This window comes from Mustela nivalis (genome assembly GCF_964662115.1).
Source record: "Mustela nivalis genome assembly, contig: HAP1_SCAFFOLD_931, whole genome shotgun sequence".
Taxonomy (NCBI): Eukaryota; Metazoa; Chordata; class Mammalia; order Carnivora; family Mustelidae; genus Mustela; species Mustela nivalis.
In genome coordinates, this window is record NW_028135733.1 from 170,056 (window position 1) to 188,858 (window position 18,803).

Genomic DNA, 18,803 nt, shown 5'->3' on the forward strand with positions numbered 1-18,803 from the left:
GGTTGGCTGGCAGGGGCTGAACTGCCCCTTTGGGGTCTCCCACGGCTAGAACGTGTGCCCTAGATGAGGTTTATTCTTTTCTCTGAGAATGTTGACTTTGGCCAGTGGCAGTGGTGGTAGAATCTATCTCCTGCAGAAATATACACGCTCTCTCTTGCTCTATTCATCTCTCCCTCTCTGTCTTTCTGTCTGTATCTTTCCGCCTCTGTCTCTCCATGTTTCCCACAAAAAATCACCCACTCACAATCACACTACATAGAGCCACAAAAGACACCTCAACCAAAAACCTCATGCACACAAACTCACAGCACACACACAGAACCCACTGGCTTCCTAGTCTTGCAGACAAAAGAGCATACTTTGTCACCTGGGAAATATGCCTGTCCCCAAACCACCAAGAGTCCTACCAAGAACCCCCAATCAGGGAGGCTCTCCAGACTGAAGATTGCAAGGGGGCCCCACCTGCCTTACCAGCTAGAGTTTTTCCCCAGGAAGAGACTGAGTCCAGAATACGTACCGCCTCCCTCTGTTGATGTTTCCTGAGGCTGCAGGCACAGAAAAGAGGACACCATGAGTCTCTGGCCGTGCTGTATACTTGTCTGCCTGTACTGATCTTTAGTTCTCTGAATGACTTTAGGAAACCAGATGGAACACAGTGATTGAATCCAAGGCCCCAAGAGTGGGACCTGGATGCCTGTATGAAGTTATTTTTCCTGGGAGATGTGTCTACCCAGTCCACTCAAGATGGCAACTACAAAATTCTTCATCCAAGCAAGAGAAACTCTTGTGGATGGAAAGGATCATACCACAGCAATTCTAACAAGATTTGCTGTTGCCAGTGGTAAATATCCTCTTGAATCAGACGATGGTGGGCAGGAAACAACCACTCAGGACTCTCCGCAAAAGGGAAATTATACATATGTCCTCTCAAATGTGTATGTGTGTGTATACACACGTATGTGTATATATATGGATATATATACTTATATAATCACACATATATTTATATGTATGTATATATATATAAGCATATACATATATATATACACGTTTATACATATATATGTATATAAAATTATATATACACATACATACACACACACATACAGTTTGAAATTCACTTTAGGGGTGCCTGTGTGGCTCAGTGGGTTAAAGCCTCTGCCTTGGCTCTGGACATGATTACAGGGTCCTGGGATTGAGCCCAGCATCGGGCTCTATGCTCAGCGGGGAGCCTGCTTCCACCTCTCCCTCTGCCTGCCTCTCTGCCTACTGTGATCTCTGTCTGTCAAATAAAGTTATAAAATCTTTAAAAATCCATTTTACTTCCATGTACAAAAAATTTACATTAGGAAAATGAATTTTTTTATTATGTCCAATTCACCAACATATAGTGTATAATTTGATTGTCATCTGAATTTGATGAAAGAAACTAAGAAAGCAATGCTTGCTCCTTGGGGAAAAAGAGAGGCAACCTCACCTTGGCAACACTCTGGTCCTCTTCTTCTTTGGGCTTATGGCAAAGCGTCTCACAGACTGAGATTTTCTCAGACACATCTGGAAGGACATCAAGAATGTACCCATCAGCACATTGGTGGTGCTGTTCAAGATTAATTAGAGGAGGGGCGCCTGGAAACTCAGTTCTTTCAGCACTGGTCTTCCCGTCAAGTCATGCTCTCAGGATGCTATGATCCAGTCCCACGTGGGGGGCCCCTCCTCAGGGAGGACCTGCTCTTTCTCTCTCCCTCTGCCCTTCCCACCTGACTGTGCTTTCTCTCTCTCTCTCTCACTCTCTCTCTCTGAGAAATAAAATCTTAAAAAAATGAATAGCTCGGAGAGTATTGCTTGATATGAATGTGGGTTAGATATGTAAGGTCATTGCTTTTCTATCAATCTCTATCAGTAGATTTCTTTGCCTGCCATTGTGTGTAAGGCTGGATAATCAATGGGTATATATTGAAATATATCTTGTTTCTATTTTCACCAGTCTATACCTCTGGGGTGGGCAAATGCTGAGTGAAGGCATGCTGCTGGTATTTCTCTATACCTATAATTTAGGCAGATTAAATTTAGGCAGATTAATTAAATTAGCCAGATGTCATCAAAGACGTAATGTAAAAGAAAATGTGTGTTTTAGTACAAAAGCTTGTATCTAGACACATTCTTCTCAGCTGTTTTGGAAAACTAGTTCTATGAATAAAAACAGCATGTGCCCAGATGTATTGAAGTCAAGACTTGGGCCACGAGAAGGGAGTTTGAAGGTACATGAAGACAAAAAGAGAGACTTCCATGGGCAAAGACCATGGAGATCACCTCTTCTTCCTAAGGACAGGAGAGAGCCTGAAGACACTGAAAAATCAGCACGCTCTTCTGGGATCCATAGGAAAACAGAGGACACAGGGAAACCATGGCCCTCAGGAGACAAAAAAGGGAAAACAGGGGATTGAGCTTTCCTGGAGCAGACACTCTCTCGCAGAACACACCATTTTCTCAACCTCCCATGGAACATTCAGCAGGAGACCACATTCTCAGCCGGAAAACACATCCCAACACAATCAAAGAGTAGACTCAATACAACAGCCGCTCTCAGACCTCTATGAAATTCAACTAGAGATCAACAACAGGAGGAAATCTTGGGAGAATCCCCAAGGAGCTGTGATTTAAAAATACACTTCTGAATAACACAGTGGTCAATGAAGAAATTTCAAGAGAACCTTTAAAATATTTTTCACCAAATGAGATGCAAATGTACCTTGACCAACATTTATGGAAAGGCAGGGCTTGGGGGAACTGATAGGACTGAAAGTCGTGTGTCAGAAAATCAGAGAGATGTAACATGCCTAGGCTTGCTTAGAAAACAAGGCAAGAGTGTAGTATCATAGAAAGCGAGCAAGAGAAAAAAATAATATTATTGCAGATACCATTGAAATGGAACATGGGAAATTCTCAGACCTAATCCATTAAACTAAGACACAAGCTCATTCCTTGTAAATATCAGTGAAATGAATAAAGCTGTAGCCTGATGAAAAATGAAAGAATAAGAGAGGACGTACATTAACATGGGACACAAGAGTTATCGTCACTACAGATCGTATGGAGGTTGAAATGATTCAAAAGTAATATTGGGTATTTACTCCCAAAGATAGAGATGTAGGGAAGAGAAGGGCCATCTGTACCCCAACGTTCATAGCAGCAATGGCCACAGTTGCTCAACTGTGGAAATAGCCAAGACATTCTTCAACAGACGAATGGATAAAGGAGATATGGTCCATATATACAATGGAATATTATGCCTCCATCAGAAAAGATGAATACCCAACTTTTGTATCCACATGGACAGGACTGGAGCAGATTTTGCTGAGAGAAACAAGTCAAGCCGAGATGAACCATGAGAGACTATGGTCTCTGAAAAGCAATCTGAGGGTTTTGGAGGGGCTGTGTTGGGAGGCTGGGTGAGCCTGGTAGTAGGTATTATGAAAGGCATGTATTTCATGGAGCACTTGTGTGGTGCATAAACAATGAATTCTGGAACAGTTAAAAGAAATTTAAAAAAATAAATAAAAATTGTTTTAAATAGGATGAATACCCAACTTTTGTATCAACATGGACAGGACTGGAGGAGATTATGCTGAGAGAAATAAGTCAAGCAGTGTGAATTATCGTATGGTTTCCCTTACTTGTGGAGCATAAGGAATAACTTGGAGGACATTAGGAAAAGGAAAGGAAAAGTGAATTGGGGAAAATCAGAGGGGTAGATGAACCATGAGACACTGTGGACTCTGAGATACAAACAGGGTTTTAGAAGTGAGGGGGATGGGTGAGCCTGGTGGTGGGTATTAAAGAGGGCAGTATTGCCTGGACCACTGGGTATGGTGCATAAACAATGAACACTTGGAACACTGAAAAAAAAAATAAAATCAAATTTTAAAAAGTAAAGTAATACATGGAAAAATCCTAGGATGGCTTAAGCAAAAAGGCCAATTCCTTCCAAAACAGAAACTCTCAAGACCCACGCAAAGGAAATAGATTGTCTGAATTGGCATATATCAAAGACAGTGAATCCACAGTTCATACGTTTCCCAGAAAGGAGGTGCCGGCCCCAGGTGGCTGGACTGGTGAATTCTATCAAATCTAACAAAGCATAAGAGCCTTGCTGTGTCTAATCCAGCCATCACACTCTTAGGTATTTATCTAGTTGAGCTGAAAAATTATGTTCCTATGAAAACCGGCCCAGGAGTGCTTCTATCAGCTTTCTTTAGGAACACCACAACTCGAGGCAACTAAGTTGTCCTTCACAGGGTGAATGGGTAAACAACCAACAATATCCCCATACAATGAAATAGGATTCTGTAAAAAACAGAGCTGAACTTCAGGGCATGTAGTCGGCTCTCTCAGTTAAACACCCAACACTTGATTTTGGCTCAGGTCAGAATCTCGGGGTCAGGAATTTCAACCCCGTGTCAGGTAAGCTCCATGCTGAGGAGGAGCCTGCTGAAGTTTCTCTCTCCTTCTTCCTCCTCCTCTCCCCCACACTTTCCCTCTTTCTCTAACTAAAATAATAAAAGAAAAGAAAAATAATTCAGGTGTCAAGTCACAGAAAGATATCAATGAATGGTAACTGTATAGATAGAGGAGAAAGCTGTCAGTGTGGAAAAGCAACATGGCTTACAGTTCCAACTCTATCATATTCTGGAAAAAGGAAATCTAGAGCGATGACAAACCATCAGCGGTTGCTCTGATTCCTAGAGAAAGTGCAAAGGTATTACTAGGTGAAACACAGGATTTTTATGGCAGTGAACCTACCCTATAAATGGTGGATACAGGACTTTGCCCATTTGTCAAAACCCATACTACTGCTCAACACAGAGCAGGCCTTAATAGCAATGGTGGAATTCAGTGAATAATATCTCTAGGCTGGTTTGTTATTTGTGACGAATGTTCCACAATGATGAAGGTTTTGATACTTGTGGAAAAGGTGCACTATGGGATAAGGGGGATAAGGGAACTTTTTTTGATTATCTCTTCACTTGTTAGGATACTCTAAACCTACTCTAAGTATTAAGGTCTATTGATTAAAAATTAAGAAGAGATCTCTTTGGCTAGTGTTTAACAACACACTCATGTCCAAATGTTAGCTTCACTATACCTACCATTTAACGTTACCAAACTCGAGGTGCAAATGCAGCTTTATTCTTGTGGTTATAAACTCATGAGTGACCAGCTGAAATTCAATGTTCACAAAAATAATATGGCTTGGTATCTTTGTCTGAAGTATGGGACACTCACAGGCTAGTATAATGATACAGCTTCTTTTTTCTTTTCTTTTTCTTTTTTTTTTTTTTTTCTAGCAACAAAGAGAGAGTGTGAGCAGGGGAAGGGCATGGGAATTGGAGAGAGAAGCTTAAACAGCTCCATACCCACCACGGAGCCACACATGGGGCCGAGCTCCGGTCCCTGGCATCATAACCTGAGCCAAAATCAAGATTTGGACATCACATAGGTGCTCCTACAGTAATTATTCTTGAATCCGATTCATGAATAAATTCCCATGGTACCTTCATGGGATCCATCAGTGGGTTGTATTTTTATATGATGTTTCCATCTTCGGGCCCATAGCTGGGTGAATTTCTCACCTGCAAAGGAAGGAAATGTCAACATTTGTGACAACCTGGATGGCCCTGGAGGACATCATCTTAAGTGAAATAAGCCAGACCCAGTTAGACAAATATGGCATCATGTCACTTATATGGGGCACCTCCAATAGTCCAATACGTAGAAGCAGAGAATAGAATAGGGGCTTGGAGGAGCAGCAAATAAGGGGATATTGATGATAGAACAAAGTTTCAAAGGTACAGAAGAAATGAGTCTGGAAATGGACCTTGCAACATGGGGCCTGGGATTAAGAACCCTGTATTCCAGGCTTGAAAATCAGTAAAATGTTGGAATGTAGGTTAAGTGTAGCTTAAGTGTCCTTTACTACCACAGGAAAAGATGGGGGAAAGCTCTAGCAGACACTGTATGAGACTATAGAGAAAGACAGAAGGACACTGTCATTGAGAGTGAGGGATTGGTGACTTGCCAAGAGTGACTATACTGAGGAGTGGGAAATCTGGGACAGGAATGGAGTCGAATCCTTGGGGCGAGAGATCCCTCAATACTTGAGATCTGCCCAGGGCACCTGAGATCATGCCCTGCAGTCCTGAACCAGGGCTTCCTCAGTTTAGTCCCATTCTCAAATCCTCCTGCCCCAAGTGGGAGTGTGGGAGACACTTGATGCCCTGGAGGAGGTGCCTGAGCCAATGCAACAGTCCAAATCCTAACTCAGCCCCCCACCACTGAGTTTCAATCCCCAACCTGGAACACAATGCAGATGGCCCCGTGAGAAACCCCTCTGAAGAGCCAGTGGAATCCAAGGGCCATCCAACCACAGCATTCATACTCCTAGCTCTCTCATGTGGAGCCTTCCCTGTGACCAATGGACCACCCTCAGGGACCAGTGGTCTGCTGGGATCCCAAGCTCATGCAGAAGCCAGGACATTCCAAACCAACTGTCCCATGATGGCTCTACTAAGAATCTGCTTCCCTTCTAAGGACTCAGCATCCCTGAGCCATTCCTGCCAGTTAACTGGTAAAATGGCAACCTGGCTTAGTGCTTTGGTGGTTGAATAAATCAAGACAGGGACCTTCAGTGTCTCCTTGGTTATTGATTTGAGTAAGTCTCCAAACAGCCTGGACGAAGGGCTGGCTGGCACAGAGTGAACAGGGGCTGCACAGGCTCTCAGTGGGCACCTTCCCTGTTCCTTCCTCCCTCCCCCAGGCCCAGTCTCTATAGACTCCTCATTCTTCTCTACACCCTGAAGTGGCAGGGGACCATGTCCCACCTCCTTTCAGGGGAACCCTCTGGGGCACCTGTGTGGCTCAGTGGGTTAAGTGTCTCACGTCGGGTCATGTCGTGATCTTGGAGTCCAGGGATCGAGCCCATCCCCTGCTTCTGCACTCAGCTTGGTGCCTACTTGTCCCTCTTCTCCTCCCCACTTTCCTCATAACCAATGACCGTTCTCTCTCTCTCCCCCTCAAATAAAATCTTCTTTCAAAAACCGGGAATATACAAAGGACCCATAGGGAGGGACCCTTCTAAACCCGAGCCCCGCGAAGCTCCCCCTCTCATGACACTCCATGAGGATCACCCAGACCTGTTTGCATTTATCTCTCCTCTGCTCTATACTCGTTGGAGCCTGAGAATCGGTGACCTTTCATTGAGACTAGATTCAAATCTAGGCATGACATTCTGTTGCTTGGTTAGGAAGCAACCAAATTGCTTGGTCCTTGGTGAGGAATCTCATCAGTTGTTGACAATATGTCAATAATGAAGTCCTATCATTGAAAACCAAGCACCCTCTTAGTTCTATGTTGATTTCCTTCTGGTCTTGCTGTGTGATGCCAGGTGTATATATTCATTGAGCATGGACTCTCTCCATGCTTGCACTTACTAGCCAACAATGGGAGAGCTCTTTAAGAAGGCAAGGTCCCCACTGGAGCATGGACACTCCCTGACCCTGAGGGATAAGCCTGTCAAAACAGAGACGATGGACACCAGGCTGTTACGAGCATTTGAGTTCTTATTGGTCAGTGTCCCTAAAGTGTGTAATTCACAGCATTCAAGCATGTTTTTAGGGCTTATGGGGGAGAATGTTATCCAATATGCTACACTAGGTCCCCAATTCTTCTTTCTTTTTTTTAGTAGGCTCCACGCCCAACATGGGGACTGAACTCATGACCCTGAGATCAAGAGTCAAATGCTCCCCTGACTGAGTCAGCCAGGAACCACCCATTATGATCCCTATTCTTATTCTATTTGTACCATGCCCTGAAAAGGGACCATGCCATGACACTGACCACTCTCTATCTCAGCTCTACAAGGCAATCGCAATGAGGGCAGTGGAGAGAAGGCTAATCATGAACCGGTTCTCTGAGTCCATTTTATTGTCCCAGGAGTGTCCCTGGGCTCACAGGATTTCTGCATTACTAGGTCTTACTCATACTGAAAATGCCATCAAATACGATGAAAGGGTCTCCTCAGTTCTGACTGGACTGAGGTGTAGCCCAGCAATGAAACAGAGTTTGACTGGGTTGTCCTAAAGTGTGCCTCCAAACCCTCAATATCTTTGAACTAACCAGGCTTTCTATGTCCCTTTCCTAGTAAGGACTATGGCAAGGTCTGTACTTGTGGGGCTCAGGAGCTTCTGTGGCCTATGTGACCCCCGAGATGACCTCATAATGCTAAACAGCACTGGGGATTTCCCTTGGCTCAGGTAATTCCTGACGTACACACTGTGACTACAGCTCTATGCACAGACACTAATGAATCCATGTCTGAGTAGTCAGTGCAGTTCAGTTCAGTAGTTAGAGCATGAACCCTGGGACCATAGGCCTAGGTTCACCTCCTGGCTCCTTTACATAGGAGACCATGAACCTGGTCACATTCATCCCTATGCCTACGTTCCTCCACCTGGGAAATACGGAGAGTAAACAAAACATCCAATATGTGTGTGATGAGCATTACTGAATTAATGCATGTCACATGGTCTGGGAGGCTCATTGGAGGGTATGGATCTTGTCTGAGATCTCACAATTTCACAACTTCCAGAGCTGGGTCACATCTGGGCATTTGAGTTCCCAGACCATTGCTTTGTGGCACAGCTGCTTTGCCTAAATACAAGTGTTTGACCCTAACACAATTTCGTTTGGATGGATCAGAGGTATCAAGAAGTCAATAAGGAAAAAACAACCAATTGCTGATTCCCTGAATACACTCTCTGGGACCCTTGGTCAGAAATAGTCATGATTATTCTCTAGATTGTTCCAGTTGCCTGACTCATGGTCAGCAGGCCAAATGAGAGGAATCCCAGGGTAAAGGATGGCAGGGTCACTATTGCAAAGTCTAGTGTTTTAAAGCATGTGAAACAATGCCACCTTGCATTATGTATTCCTCACACAAACATAAGTGCCTCCAAACAACATATGAGTTCCTGAGGCCATTGTCACAGAAGAAAACCATAGCTTAGCTGTTGGAAAGAGATCTGGAGGAAAGGTCAAGAGAACTAACAAACACATCCCATCAAAACCACTCTAATGAAGACTCTTTCTGCTTTCGAGCTACCATCCTATGGGCAAGTGTACATGTTTATCCACTTACACGTAAAGTTTGTCTCTACTCATGGTCTCCACCTCCCATCGTTCTTTGTGCATTCCTAACAATCTATGTGCTTGGGTATCAATCACTCATTAACACAATTCATTAACTAATTAGCCATCTTTCACCATATGTTGAAAGACTGGCTATTCATTGTGTAACTGAGGACAAAATGTCCTTATAGTTTCACTATACTTACTTCTGGGGAACTGAAAAGGATGGGGGATAGCATATGACCTAGACAGCATATCACCTAGAAAAAGTAATTTTGGATAACAGCCAAAGAAGAAAGGGAAACATCTGCTTGGGGGTCATAAGTGAAATGTAGACTCTTCTCTTCTTTGGATCTCTTTGGGGCGCCTGTTTCTAGGAACAAACCAACATGTCCCCCAAATCCTGAAATACCCATTTTGGGATAAACGGTACGGGAAGACATTGTAAAACATGGATAAAACAATCATAAATATCCTCCATATCGACCTTTCCGGGTTCACTCTCACTTTCAGAAAGGAGGAATGGGAATGTATAATTTTGGACGTTAAAAAGGCGTAAATTAAAATAGATGTTGCCATGTTTTCTCCCCTAGGGAAACCTAGTTTGTCAAGGGTGAGGTGCAGGATATCAAAGGAAGGAGTACATTTTTCAAAATGGAGGACAAAAGTCAAGGCAGCTAGCTTGGTAGAATAACCAAAAATAGAAATCAAGGGATAAAACTAAACTATAAAACATTTGTATAACTCTGAATGACAAGTTGGAGAGAGAAAATTTTCAAAGATGAGAGAATAGTTGGAGGAAGAGTGAACTATCTGATTAGCAGCAAACAGCAGTCAGGAGATCTTTAAGAACATACCACAACAGCAGCCACACAATCCAATCTTGTTCCCCATATAGAGAGCTCTAGGTGTCTCAATGACTCACTCAGCTCAAAGAGGGGCCGTTGGAAAGGACAGCAGAGGTGTATTTCTCGTCGCCATGGTGATGGTGTCATCATAGACCTTTCAGAGTCATCGCAGCTGCACAGCGGCCAACTCCTGCTGTCCAGACAGGTGGCTCTTCACAGACAAGGGTCTCACGTGAGAGGAAACACTTCCTTTCCAAAGTTGAAGTCTGGTCTCACACATTATCCCTCTGTTTTTGAAAAGAAATGACATGAGGGGAGGTGGCCTGCCCCCCAAATAGAGTCACTAGCCCATCTTTAGGGTGAAGAGAGGAAAAGAAACACATATTGAGAATAGATAGAGGTCCCATTCTTTTTTTAAAATGTTTTTTAAATTTATTTTTTATTTATTTTCAGCATAACAGTATTCATTGTTTTTGCACCACACCCAGTGCTCCATGCAACCCTTGCCCTCTCTAATACCCGCCACCTGGTACCCCGGCCTCCCACCCAGGCCCCTTCAAAACCGTCGGATTGTTTTTCAGAGTCCATAGTCTCTCATGGTTCACCTCCCCTTCCAATTTCCTCCAACTCCCTTCTCCTCTCCATCTCCCCATGTCCTCCATGCTATTTTTTTTGCTCCACAAATAAGTGAAACCATATGATAATTGACTCTCTCTGCTTGACTTATTTCACTCAGCATAATCTCTTCCAGTCCCACCCATGTTGCTACAAAAGTTGGGTATTCATCCTTTCTGATGGAGGCATAATACTCCATAGTGTATATGGATCACATCTTTCTTATCCATTTGTCCTTTGAAGGGCATCTTGGTTCTTTCCACGGTTTGGCAACTGTGGCCATTGCTGCTATAAACATTGGGGTACAGATGGCCCTTCTTTTCACGACATCTATATCTTTGGGGTAAATACCCAGTAGTGCAATGGCAGGGTCATAGCAAAGCTCTATTTTTACTTTCTTGAGGAATCTCCACACTGTTCTCCAAAGAGGCTGCACCAACTTGCATTCCCACCAACAGTGGAAGAGGGTTCCCCTTTCTCCACTTCCTCTCCAACACTTGTTTTCTGTCTTGCTAATTTTGGCCATTCTAACTGGTTGAATACTGTTATGCTGAAAATTAATTAAAAAATTAAAAAAAAAAACAAAGAAGATGTGGTCCATATATAAAATCAGAAACAGTGAAAACCCACCATTTGCACTGACATGGATGGAACTGGAGGGGAATATGTTAAGGAAAGAAGAGTCAAGCAGAGAAAGACAATTATCATATGGTTACACTCATCTGTGGAACATAAGCAATAGCATGAAGTGTCATAGGGGAAGGGAGGGAAATCTGAAAGGGGAGATGAAAGGGAGATGAACCATGAGACACTATGGACCCCAAGAACCAACCTGAGGGTTTCAGAGGGGAGAAGTGTAGGGGGAAGGGGTAACAGGGTGATGGGTATTGAGGAGGGCATATGCTGAGATTGGGTGTTATATATATATAAAGAATAGATCATTGAGCACTACATCAAAAACTAATAATGTACTCCTATACAGTGGCTAAATGAATATAATAAAAAAATTAAAAAAAAAATCTGGGGCACCTGGGTATTTCAGTGGGTTAAGCCTCTGCCCTTGGCCTGGATCATAATCAGGGTCCTGGAATCGAGCCCCACGTTGGTCTCTCTGCTTGGTGGGGAATCTTATTCCCCTCCTCTCTCTCTCTGCCTGCCTCTCTCCCTACTTGTGAGCTCTGTGTGTGTGTGTGTGTGTGTGTGTGTGTGTGTCAAATAAATAAATAAAATCTTAAAAAAAAAAAATCTATCCAGGTTTCCATCCAGGGGCTCGTAGTATGGCTCCGGGGGTCATGATGGGCAGCAAATGGTACATGCATCAGCACATGAAAAAGGATTAACGTAAAATATTTGTTGTCAAGTTATGATCACATCCCTTAAATATATCCCCAATTACCAATTTTGTGAAATAGATCGGTGTATATCTTGATCTTATTTAATTGACCACAAATGTCCCCTATTAATTGGACACCTTTCCTGAGTTAACTGTAACATTAAGACAACACATGTCCTTTGAAATCAGGTATAAGTTGATAATAGACTCAACATTCTCCCCACGCCCAACAAGGAAATTGTGGATGTCATCTATAACGCACATTGTTTCATTTTCTTTTGAAGAAAGAAAGGAAGCAAGGTTTCTATCTCAAAGACAGGCTTGCTTCCCTTGGTGGTAGATGGGACCACTTTCTCCCTTGTGTCTCCAAGAAGGTTCTCCAAAAGGCCTTTGGACGGAGCTAGGGCACAGAGAAGCTGTCAGGACATTGGAAGTGCTGCTCACTTATTACTCAGGGAGATTTGCTTGGTGTGGACATGGGGCAGGAATGTATGCATATCGTTGGTTAACCAGCAAGGACTGAGCAGCTGCTGGAGCATCTTCCTCAGTGGTTGAAGGCAGGCGAAGAGAAGGAGCAGGAAGGAAATGAGAAATAGAGGCTTTGTCTTTCTAGCTAAGGGGAACTTAATCCATGTGAAATGGTCTATCTAAAAAAGGCAAACATTAAAATGTATGTTGTTTCAATGATGGAGTCCCATGATTCCTACCCATTTTAAAGCACAGCAAAATTACACTTATTCAAATGTTATAAGACCTTTTCAGCCTCCATGCTTTTTATACACAGCTACTGTATTCATCACTAGTCTATTGGATTTTTAACTTTTTTACTGTGATGAAGAATATATAACATTCATCCTTTTAATCATTTGTCTGTATACAATTCAGTGGTTTTAATTATCTTTACACATGTATATTCATCACTACTATCTATACCCAAAACTCTCTCATCCTATCCAACATAACCTCCATACCCAGGAAGAGATAACTCCATCTTCCCCACTGCTTCTGGCTCTTAATAACCTCTGTCTTTATGAGTTTGCCTATTCTAAAGACATTATATTAGTGGAATCATACAATATTGGTATTTCTGTGCTAGATTGATCTCATAGAGGATAATATTTCTTCAAGGTCCATACATGTTGGGCATATTTCAAATTCTTTTTTATAGGTGAATAGTACTTTATTGTGTGTATATAACACATTGTGATTGATCCATTCATCATTTGAGGGACTTGAGGGTTGATTCCACTTTTTGACTAATGTGAATAGTGCTGCCAGGAGCACTGATGTATGGATTTCTGTAGAATCCTGGCATGGAACCTCTTCGACCTCAGCCGCAGCAACATCTTCCTAGGAACAAGGCCAAAGGCAAGGGAAGCAAGGGCAAAAATGAACTATTGGGATTTCCTCAAGATCAAAAGCTTTTGCACAGCAAAGGAAACAGTTAACAAAATCAAAAGACAACTGACAGAATGGGAGAAGATATTTGCAAACGACCTATCAGATAAAGGACTAGTGTCCAGAATCTATAAAGAACTTAGCAAACTCAACACCCAAAGAACAAATAATCCAATCAAGAAATGGGCAGAGGACATGAACAGACATTTCTGCAAAGAACACATCCAGATGGCCAACAGAAACATGAAGAAGTGCTCCATATCACTCGGCATCAGGGAAATACAAATCAAAACCACAATGAGATATCACCTCACCCCAGTCAGAATGGTTAAAATCAACAAGTCAGGAAATGACAGATGCTGGCGAGGATGCGTAGAAAGGGGAACCCTCCTACACTGTTGGTGGGAATGCAAGCTGGTGAAGCCATTCTGGAAAACAGCATGGAGGTTCCTCAAAATGTTGAAAATAGAACTGCCCTATGACCCAGCAATTGCACTATTGGGTATTTACCCTAAAGATACAAACGTAGTGATCCAAAGGGGCACGTGCACCCGAAGGTTTATAGCAGCAATATCCACAATAGCCAAACTATGGAAAGAACCTAGATGTCCATCAACAGATGAATGGATCAAGAAGATGTGGTATATATACACAATGGAATACTATGCAGCCATCAAAAGAAATGAAATCTTGCCATTTGCGACAACATGGATAGAACTAGAGCGTATCATGCTTAGTGAAATAAGTCAAGCAGAGAAAGACAACTATCATATGATCTCCCTGATATGAGGAACTGGTGATGCAACATGGGGGCTTAAGTGGGTAGGAGAAGAATCAATGAAACAAGATGGGATTGGGAGGGAGATAAACCAAAAGCGACTCTTAATCTTGCAAAACAAACTGAGGGTTGCTGGTAGGAGGGGGTTTGGGAGAAGGGGGTGGAATTATGGACATTGGGGAGGGTATGTGCTTTGGTGAGTGCTGTGAAGAGTGTAAACCTGGTGATTCACAGACCTGTACCCCTGGGGATAAAAATATATGATTATAAAAAATAAAAAAAATTAAAAAAAAAGAAACACGCCAGTGAAAATTCACAAAAATTTTAATGTTTCAATGTTCTATAAGTAGCAAAAATTTGGAAGAAGGTAGAGTCATGATAGATTTTTGACCAATCATTTGGTAAACTTCTATTGAATTAGACTGATGTCTGTGTTAAATGGTATCTGTGACAATAAATTGTATCACCAGCCATCATTTGTCACCAGTTATGTTCTCACTGATTTCACAAACCTAGTAGGAAACCTAGTAGGAAAAGTAAGTCAGATATAGCCAAATATTTAACTCAACTCTTTTTTATATTGGTTTTGTTTTTCCGTCTGTAATAAATCTATCAAAGTAAAAAAAAAAAAAAAAAAAAAAAAGAATCCTGGCATGGTGATGATACACAACACTATACATTTGTCACAACCCCCAGAATGTCAAAGCACAAAGAGTGAATTTTAATGTAAACCGTGGACTTCTAGTTAATAGAAGTGTATTGATATTGTTTTGCAAATTATAACAAATGGACCACATTCATGTAAGATGTCCTTAATGGATGAATCAGGGGGCATGGGTTATGGGAGCTTTCTATATTATCTGTTCAACTCTTACATTCATCTAAACCTCCTGTTATAAATAATACCTATTAATTTTTTAAAATCTGAAAACACTTTTTCAGTCAAAGATCTGTTTCAGCCAATGTTCAAAAATCAGCTAAAAGTCTATATGTTAACTAAAGATGTTGTTTACTGTTAAAAGGAAACCCATTCTTGAGTTTGAAAAGTACCTGTATTCTAGAGCTACAGCAATACTGAATGGCTTGCTCATTTATCTTTGCATACACAAGAGAAGAATGTGGCTTAACATTTTTATGGTTTTCTCTTAAAGATAGGCCAGGGAATAAAATAGAATCATTATTCTTGAATGAACCTAATGAGTCCATTTCCACAGTACCTTCAAGTGGGTCATCTATAGGGTGCCCTCTGTTGTGTGGCCAGAGGTAGAGTTTCCTGAATCACTGCTTAGGACCAGTTGATATTCTTCACCTTATGTGAACATTTCTTCTTAATCCTTGAAGCAAGATCCCAGGAAATGCATCACAATAGAGAGAACTGTGGACAACTTGCTGGCAGAAGAACACAGGGAAATGGGTGATCATCTATTCCTAATTCAATCCTTTCATCCCATTATCCACCTGCTGCCCGCTCAGTAGAGCCTCCTGAATCCAAGTAGGACTTCTGGAGTTCTTGTGGTTGGCTATACGCTTAGAACACCCTATAGACAGATCCTGTGATCAAATACTTTTATTTCACTAAGGCATTAGAGAAATGCAGCAAAGGGCACTATCCATGACTGATGGCCTGGGTTCAAACTCCATTTAGAAGTCACAAGTGCCTGAGAAAGTGACAAAAACACTCTGTGTAATTCCCTGTTCTGAGATGTTCAAATGTGAATATGGCCTACTTTTTTACTATTATGTTAAGAGCCTAAACATAATTAAATACAAGAAAGCCTTATTACAAAAAAAAAAAAAAAAAAAAAAAACAAACAAACAGATGACTGGTGTTTCCTAATTGCCCTAAGTGTTCAATCCCTGAGTGACTGCAAGAAGGAAATAGACACTTGGTAGTGGTTGAATCCAGAGAGCGGATTTGGATGGCTCCACAGCAGGGAGGAAGGAAGCTCCCTCTTAGCTTTTACATGGGAATGATGTTTCACAGCTCGTGGACAATACAATACATGTGACCATCTCCTGTAATTCCCAGGTGGGCCCTAGTGAGGTGGGTGAGGGCAGGGCAGAGGCTGTAAGCCTTATTCTTATTTTTTTTTTTATAAACATATATTTTTATCCCCAGGGGTACAGGTCTGTTAATCACCTGGTTTTCACACTTCACAGCACTCACCATAGCACATACCCTCCCCAATGTCCATAACCCCACCCCCCTTCTCACAACCCCCCTCCTCCCAGCAATCCTCAGTTTGTTTTGTGAGATTAAGAGTCACTTATGGTTTGTCTCCCTCCCAATCCCATCTTGTTTCATTTATTCTACAGTGGGAGGCCCTGAAATTCACAGAGATGAACTGACATGCCAGGAGTTACCATACAGATGAGGATGGGGTCCAGGACAGGAATAGAGTTGTTTCCCTGGGGAGAGAGATCCCTGAACACCCAAGACCTGCCCAGGGCACCAGAGATCATGCCCTGTCGCCCAGAACCAAGTCTCTTTCTTGGACGCTCCTGCTGGAGGAGGTGCCTGAGCCAACAGAAAAGACCAGATGCTAATTCAGCCTCCCACCTCTAGGTGTTAATCCATAACCCAAAACACAAGGCAGTTAACCCCAAGGGAAACCCCCTGGAGTGCCGGTGGAAGACCCACTGTGGCCATCCTCCCCCAGCATGCACATCACCAGCTGTGTCACGTGGAGCTGGAGCCTTCCCAGGGACCAGTTGGCTATGCTTAGTGACCAGTGAGTGGTCTGCTCAACTGCTAACTGACTCAGAATACGGAATATTCCAAACCAACTGTCACAGGATGCCTCTGCAGGATGCCAGATGGCCTCTGCAGGATGCCGGAGCAGTTACTGTGAATAAACTGTGAAAGTGGCCATCTGCATTGGTGCTTTGGTGGCTTAATAAATTAAACCTGTGACCTTCAGTGTCTCATAGGTTGATCTGAGAAAGTGTGCAAATAACCTGGACTATGGCCTCAGAGTGAACAGGGGGTCTGAACACTGGCTTGAGTGGGCAACTTCCCTACTCCTTCCTTCCAAAGAGTCTCCCCAGATCCAGGTTCTACAGACTTTTCTCCCTTACTAGTTCCTATAGGGGCAGGGGACAATGTCCTGTCTCCTCTTAGAGGGCCCCCTTTATACCCAGAACCTGCAGACCCCCTCCCCAGGACACAAACCAAGGATCACAAACCAGACATATTTTCCTATTTTCTCTTTCACTCAGGAAAACTCTATGCTCATCAGCTCCAAACTTTCTGACCTAGCATGGCCCCACTTCAAATCTAAAATTTTGCCCACACCATGCCCCAGACATCCAGAATATTACTCAGCAATTCCACACAGTTGTCTCATGCCTCAGTCTTCATATTTCCAAAGCTGAAGACAAAGACAAAAGAACCTCTAGAACCAGACCCCTGCTGGAGCAATCTCGAGAGTGGAAATTGATGGGCAAATTGTGCATGTCCAGAGTCACCCAAAACAGGAAAATAGCAGTGTGGGGGAGTACATGGGCCAGAACCTGACTTTACAGGATTTCCTTCCAGCAGGGTGGGCCTAGTACACCTGACTCAGTCCAGCTCCCTGCCTGGACCATTCAGGGTTTCTTGACACTATTCAGTGGTGATGTGCATAAAAACGAAGACCAACCGTATGATAACAAGTAAAGGGGATTTATTCAGAACTTGCTAGAGCAAGGGAGTCAGCCACTATCACTGCATTTGGGCAGAGATTCAAAAGCAGGAGAAGAGTGCAGAAACATTGTAGAGCCAGAAGGAAAGTCTTCAGGGATGCCTGATTAAAGCCTCTTGGCATAAGGAAGCTGAAGTCAGGAATCTAGCAGCAGGACATCCCATGTCTTTGTCAGGGCTATTGTATATGCTGGGCCTCAGGTGCAAAAATGGAGAAAAACCAGGCTCAGTCTGTTACAAATCATGTGCTGGTCCTTCGGGGCCAATTGCTACAGAGGTTATTTGTTAGCTTTCTGGACTGGATGCCCCAGATAGTGGTCTGATGTCTTAAAAGATGAAAACTGTAGATAATGGGTTGGTTTCCTGGGCTACACATGTCAGGCCACAGTCCTATTTTTATATATATTCAGGGCACTTTCTTTGGGGTCTTCCATGTGTCTATCCCCCATTTTGGTCCTTATCTCACTTAGGAGAGGTTGGCCTATTCAGACAAGACCAGAGATCCCACACTTCACTGCTGGACATGGTCTAGTCATCTTCATGGGCAACTGTATTGGAAGGTCTTCTTGACCATGCATGTGATGAGAGAACATCTGTATAGATGCTTGTAAGACTAACACTGGCTAGAACACAATGGACCAGCACGATGACCACTATGAAGACAAACAAAACAAAGAATATGTTGATAGTCTGTATAAGGTGCTTCCAAACCAGGAAGCCCTATTGCCCAACCCAGGCCAAGAGAACAAATCCCATAAGGCATGAAGATCAACCTTAATGCCAAACAGCTTCTTCTTTAAGACATTTGAGAACCTGTTTTACCTGCCCTCCTTTATGGGGTCAAGCACAAAAGGTGTAAACACTAACACAGATGCCACCACATCCTGCCAACAAGAAATCTATGGCAATGGGACAACTGTCAAATGCCACCAATATGCTGAGACTGATCCATATTCCATCTCGGAC

At 42.8% G+C, this 18,803-nt stretch overlaps 1 long non-coding RNA gene across 1 annotated transcript; it reads right to left on the reverse strand.

Annotated features, from left to right (window-relative positions):
- Window positions 1-519: 519 nt before the first annotated feature.
- Window positions 520-16,898, reverse strand: LOC309857582. Its single transcript, XR_014307793.1, has 5 exons — window positions 16,828-16,898; window positions 15,373-15,544; window positions 5,553-5,630; window positions 1,478-1,554; window positions 520-545 (listed from the first exon to the last, which is right to left on the reverse strand). It is a non-coding gene; the product is annotated as an uncharacterized lncRNA (long non-coding RNA).
- Window positions 16,899-18,803: the final 1,905 nt, after the last annotated feature.